Here is a 6,918-nt window from a genome sequence, read left to right as displayed (position 1 = left end):
GAACAAGATTCCACATGCCAACTAAAGGCGCCCACATGCCTCAACTAAAGGATCCCATGTGCCACAACTAAGACCTGGTGCAGCTAAATAAATAACTATTTTAAAAAATATTATGTACTTCTGACTCAAGAAATGTTGATTCCAATGAGGAACAGAAATGCTATGGGATATGCTCAGAATTTCATCCAGGGGCAGAGAAAAACAAGCTGACAGAATGCACTTGAGAGAGGTCAAGGTGAGAATGGTGCTTTCTGCTTGCGACTTTCTCAGTCCAGCTTATCCAACAAACCAGCTCCACTAGGAGTCATGCTTTACTTGAAATCCAAGCCAGTCCCTGCCAATGAGGTACCAGAGGTAAGTTTCTTCTTCCCTCTCCCCCATCCCCGCTTCCTTTCTTCATTCCTCCCTTCTTCCCTCCCAGTCCTTCCTTTAGCAGGTGTATTTTGAGCACCTGCTATACACCAGGCACAGCATGAGATGCTAAGGATACAGACATGGCTCCCACAGTCATGGAGACAAGAGTAGTGTGAAGACGGACCTTTAAGAAAGTAAATGTGGAAACGAAATTACAAACCTTATATGCTTTAACTCACCTTGGTTAGAAAAGGTAATCAGAACAGAAGCTAATTGCCTCAGTCACCTCAGTCAGCAGTTAACAAACAACTCTTAAAACAGCAGTTCTTAAAGTGAGGTCCACAGAACCCTGGGATCCCCTGGGAGCTTGACGGTTTCCCAAGACTTAAACTCTTTTCTGATGAGATCGATCGTGATATCACAAAGATGATTTTTTAAATATATTGTATAATGAAGTGTGTCAACATATGGGTGATTTGTACCTGTGAATCTATTTTCCAAGTGACCAGTGCATGATGTTACAAAATCACTGCATGGGTAAAAGATCCATTCAAAGTGCAAGACTGATCAAGGGATTTTAATGTAAAAGAGAACAAAAAGTTCATTCATATGGATTCAGATTCCACGTTGCAACTAGACTTCAAGAAACTACCACTTATCAAGTTTTGATATAATATCAAAGAAGAATATGGATAAGTTTCTTAAAAAACTTTTAAAATGCCCCACCCACAATTTCCAACACATGTCCATGTGAGGCCAGAATTTCTCTTTTGTTTTTTTTTTAAAGGTTTAATTTTATTTTTATTTTTTGGCTGCATTGGATCTTCGTTGCTGCGTGCTGGCTTTCTCTAGTTGTGGCGAGCAGGAGGCTACTCTCCCTTGCACTGCACGGGTTTCTCACTGCAGTTGCTTCTCCTGTTGCAGAGCATGGGCTCTAGGCGCACGGGCTTCAGTAGTTGTGGCTCGCGGGCTCCAGAGCACAGGCTCAATAGTTGTGGCTCACGGGCTTAGTTGCTTCGCGGCATGCGGGATCTTCCTGGACAAGGGATCGAACCCGTGTCCCCTGAATTGGCAGGTGGATTCTTACCCACTGCGCCACCAGGGAAGTCCCCAGAATTTCTTCAAACGAAAACAACATATTAATTGGACACAGAAGCAGGCATAAGAATCCTCCAGTTGGGACTCCCCTGGTGGTCCAGTGGTTAAGACTCTGTGCTTCCACTGCAGGGAGCGTGGATTTGATCCCTGGCTGGGGAACTAGGATCCCACATGCCTGGTGGCCAAAAACAAAAAAATCCTCCAGTCTTCTATTGAGCCAGACATGAAATAGGTTTGCAAAAATGTAAAACAATGCCACTCTTCTCATTAATAATTTTTTTGTTTTAGAAAATATACTTTTCATAAAATAGGTTATGTTAGCATATAATGGGTTTATTATTTTTATTTTTAAACAATAAATATTTTCAAGTGTCTCAATTATAATTTCTAATACAGTAACTATCAATAGACATAATCCCTACATACAAAAACACTTTGGAGTCCTCAAAAATTTTTAAGAGTGAAAAAGAATCCTAAGACCAAAACTTTCAGAACCACCATGTTAAAAGAATGGTGGAAGGAAACTGAGGTTTCTTTTATCTCGCCACTGAGAAACTGAAGTAAGTCATCTACAGAGTGAAGGAGGCTGTGGGTGGAGGGTAACCTAAGATTTGAGAAGAGATGAGGAAACTTGAGATGGTCACTATGGAAAGCCAGGAGGGTGCTAACAATATAACGGGACACTGCTCTCGGGCTTCTCTTAGCTTTTTCCTCTTGGACATCCTTTCTGATGCCAGCGCCAGTGTGAGCAGGGGCTTTCTTGCCTGGGGAGCTGTTTCCAGATGACCCAGAGTGCCAGCCTTCATGCTGTCCTCACTGTCCCAGAGCCACACTGAGATTCAAGCATCAGTGGGCTGAGTGTCCTCCCCCAATACCCAGTCTCACGTGGCCCACAAGAGCCTTCCACCTTCTTTGTCCATTACCTGAGAGCCTCTTCCTTCACATTCATATCAACAGGCAAAGGTGGCCTTAAGAGAGGGCTCACCAGCCACCCAGCACTTCAACAGACACAGCCAGACTCCGAATTTAATTTGAGCTTAACCTGGACCCCACCCCAGTCAAAGAACGTTCTCCCTGACTATACTATGGCTTCTTCTCCTCAGCGTGCCCTCTCAGACCTCTTTATGCTCCCAGAATCCTCTCTCTGTAGTTTCTTTTTTTTAGCAAATATTTTTTTTGTTTTAATTAATTAATTTTATTTATTTACTTTTGGCTGCATTGGGTCTTCGTTGCTGCGTGCGGGCTTTCTCTAGTTGCGGCAAGCGGGGGCTACTATTTGTAGTGGTACGCGGGCTTCTCATTGCGGTGGCTTCTCTTGTTGTGGAGCACGGGCTCTAGGTGTGTGGGCTTCAGTAGTTGTGGCTCACAGGTTCTAGAGCGCAGGCTCAGTAGCTGTGGCACACGGGCTTAGTTGCTCTGCGGCATGTGGGATCTTCCCAGACCCGGGCTCGAACCCGTGTCTCCTGCATTGGCAGGTGGATTCTTAACCACTGCGCCACCAGGGAAGCCCCTCTAGATGGATTGTCTTAATAAAGCTGTTAACAACAATGAGAAACGGAAACATCTGATTTGTCCTGTTTCCATCTCACCAATCTTCAACTGCAATCCAGGAGCCAAGATCACTTAACACTTTCTTTAACTGATTTCCATACATAATGCCAACGCGCTCTCTTGAGGTAAAACATTATAAGTCCTGACATTATTAACTCGGACAATTGGCACATAAAATGATCCTAATTCATTAATTTGGTAATTGACATTCATCGCTTTGGACATGGACTTCAACACTGAGAGTCTAGTGTTTATTGGTAGGAAATAAAAACCAAAATAGAGCACCTAACTGTGCAGATCTGGCTGCAGCTTGGAAAAAAAAAAAAATCAGGGTTTAAAATTCTCTGAACATGAAAATGAAAAACACAACTAATAAATAGTTGTGTCGCCTTTTAGTCTTTGCCCCCAACTGCACTGTTTCATTTTTAACATATGTTTAACTGCTTTTTTTTTTTTTTTTTTTTTTTAACTTCTATTTGCATTTTTTTTTGCGGCATTTATTCCCAGGCCATAAGTTTTTGTTTCTTCAGTTTCTTCTAGGATATCTTTTTCTTCTGTGCAACCTCCTCTTCTAGTTTAAGAACAATCTGCTCTCCTTCAGCAAGGATCATCTCAGTGTGGCAGGGAGAACTCATGTATGGGTTGCACCTTAGGGGCTTTGTTCACCTGGTTGTGCTCAATGACCAGACAGTCTAGATCTAAGCCCCTAAGTTCAGCATTACTCTGCATTTCTGAGCATGTGCAATAAAGATTCGGCACTCTTTTTGGGCCACCTGCATCCAGCCCCACTGTTTGGCCTGGGCACACCTACCAAGTCCACCACTGAAACAACAGAATGGCACACATTGCTCTGTAAAGTGACATCCTTCAGGTACTTCGTGGATTTTCATATATGCATACCCTTAATAGCCTGGGCAGTTTCACGAGTGTTCTCAAAGTGAACCTCTCATGATTTTGTGGGGTTTTCTGGGTGAAGTGAATAGCGATTCATTTTCAGAGGTAACTTCAGGCTGCTTGTAGTTTCTTATCAGAACCCAGAGGGGAAAAAGCAATCCTCCTCTGTCAGGCAGTCAATTGACTGTGGTGGTAAGCCATTCATTTATCCAACTGCATTTGCACAGTACCCACCATGTGCCAGGCACTGTGCTAATGATGGGAATACAATTGTAAGGAAAATGGTTATGATAAGGACTTTCATGGAGGTGACAATCAAGAAGGGGACAGATGTTAAACAAAGACAAAATAAATGTCAGGCAGAGTTAAGACAGCAGAGTGGGAGGACATGGAGTTTGTATCTCCCCACAACTAGGGCACATACCAAATGCTGGCGGGAGACCTCAATGCCCAAGGAGACAGGAGGAACCCCCAAGTGACCGGGTAGGACATGGGGGGGAGTGAGGGAGGAGAAGTGGAGGCCAGACGGTAATGGCACCCCTGAGGGGTGGCTGGGAGAGGGGAGGAGTTCCCACAACTGTAGGGACCCTAGGGGGCTTGGACGATCAGCAGGGAGTGCAGCTAGCATTTCCCCTGCCCAGTCGGGCCCCAGGAAGCCTGCTGGGCTCCCGGGCCAGGTCCGAGGCCCTCTGAGGCCCCATCCAGCTGCATTGGTCCCAGGGGCATAGGAGGGAGGGAGGGAGGAAGGGGGAAGAGGAGAGGTAGACGGGGCATGTGAGGGGACCTTCCAGAACCAGAGGATCAGAGGAAGCACAGCAGGTGTTTCCCCCACTCACTTGGGCCCCAGGAAGCTGGCTGGGCTACCAGGCTAGGTCCTCTGCCCTCTAAGGGCCCCTCTGGCCACGTTGGTCCTAGGGGCGTAGAAGGGAGGGGCAGAGGAAGAGGAGGGGCCAACGGGGAGGGACCCTCCAGGAATGGAGGGTGGGGGACCACGCCTAGCATTTCCTCCACCCACTCGGGCCCAGGGGCCTGCTGGGGTCCCAGAACTGGTCCTCTACCCGCTGAGGCCAGAGGCCCTCCTGGGCCCCTCTGGCTGCCTCTGAGCCTAAGCCCTGACCCCCAACCGCCCAGGGCCTTTTCCGCGCCTGTGGATCCTATGCATAGGCCCCACCCCTGCCTAAACCCCACCCCTGCCTAAGCCCTGCCCTTTTCTGGCCTTTGGTTTTCCTCTTTTTTGCTATTGTGGTTCTGTTTTAACTTCCAGTTGTTGTTTCATCTATATTTTTATTTTTTAACATATTTGTTAGTTTTCTAATTTTATTTTACTTTTTGCTCTGTTATTGTTCTGCTCCTTTTTTTCCTTTTCTTTTTTTTTTTCCTGCTGCCCCACTCAGCTTGTGGGATCTTGGTTCATGAGCAGGGGTCGGGCCTGAGCTCCTGTGATGGAGCTCTGAGTCCAAACCACTGGACTAACAGAGAAACTCACACTCCAGGGAATATTCATCAGAGTGAGGTCTCCCAGAGGTCCTCATCTCGGCACCAAGACCTGGCTCTATCCAACAGCCTACAAACTCCAGTGCTGGAAGCCTCAGGCCAAACAACCAGTAAGACAGAAACAAAATCCCACACATCAAAAAAAAAAAAAAAGAGAGATGACAAAAAAATATGTCACAGATGAAGGAGCAAGGTAAAAACCTACAAGACCAAATAAATGAAGAAGAAATAGGCAACCTACCTGAAAAAGAATTCAGAGTAACGATAGTAAAGATGATCCATAATCTCAGAAATAGAATGGTGGCACAGATCAAGACAATACAAGAAATGTTTAACAAAGATCTAGAAGAACTAAACAACAAACAGAGATGAACAACACAATAACTGAAATGAAAAATACACTAGAAGGAATAAACAACAGAATAACAGAGGCAGAAGAACGAATAAGTGAGCTGGAAGACAGAATGGTGGAAATAACTGCCAAGGAGCAGAATAAAGAAAAAAGAATGAAAATAATTGAAGACAATCTCAGAGATATCTGGAACAACACCAAGTGCACCAACATTCGAATTATAGGGGTCCTGGAAGAACAGAAAAAGAAAAGGTCTGAGAAAATATTCGAAGAGACTATAGTCGCAAACTTCCCTAACACGGGAAAGGAAATAGCCACCAAAGTCCAGGAAGTGCGGGGAGTCCCATACAGGATTAACCCTAAGAGAAACACACCAAGACACATATTAATCAAACTAATGAAAATTAAATTCAAAGAAAAAATACTAAAAGCAGCAAGGGAAAAGCAAAAAATAACTTACAAGGGAATCCCCATAAGGTTATCGGCTGATTTTTCAGCAGAAGTTCTGCAGGCCAGAAGGGAGTGGCAGTATATACTTAAAGGGCTGAAAGAGAAAAACCTACAAACAAGATTACTCTACCCAGCATGGATCTCATTCAGATTCCATGGAGAAATCAAAAGCTTTACAGACAAGCAAAAGCTAAGAGAATTCAGCACCACCAAATCAGCTTTACAACAAATGCTAAAGGAAATTCTCCAAGCAGGAAACACAAAAGAAGAAAAAGACCCACAAAAACAAACCCAAAACAATTAAGAAAATGGTAATAGGAACATACATATCAATAACTACCTTAAATGTAAATGGATTAAATGCTCCAAACAAATGACACAGCCTGGCTGAATGGATACAAAACGAACACCCATATATATGCTGTCTGCAAGAGACCCACTTCAGACCTAGGGACACATACAGACTGAAAGTGAAGGCATGGAAAAAGATATTCCATGCAAATGAAAATCAAAAGAAAGCTGGAGTAGCAATACTCGTATCAGATAAAATAGACTTTTATAATAAAGACTGTTACAAGAGACAAGGAAGGACACTACATAATGATCAAGGGATCAATCCAAGAAGAAGATATAACAATTATAAACATTTATGCACTCAACATAGGAGCACCTCAATACATAAGGCAAATGCTAACAGCCACAAAAGGGGAAACTGACAGTAACAC

The 6,918-nt window shown here is 44.2% G+C and overlaps 1 pseudogene; it reads right to left on the bottom strand.

The window, feature by feature from the left end:
- Window positions 1–3,468: 3,468 nt before the first annotated feature.
- On the bottom strand, window positions 3,469–3,994 carry LOC103076059 (60S ribosomal protein L17 pseudogene; annotated as a pseudogene).
- Window positions 3,995–6,918: the final 2,924 nt, after the last annotated feature.

Source organism: Lipotes vexillifer, unplaced genomic scaffold, assembly GCF_000442215.2.
Source record: "Lipotes vexillifer unplaced genomic scaffold, Lipotes_vexillifer_v1.1 scaffold917, whole genome shotgun sequence".
NCBI classification, from domain to species: domain Eukaryota; kingdom Metazoa; phylum Chordata; class Mammalia; order Artiodactyla; family Lipotidae; genus Lipotes; species Lipotes vexillifer.
This window is presented reverse-complemented; position numbering and strand designations above follow the sequence as displayed.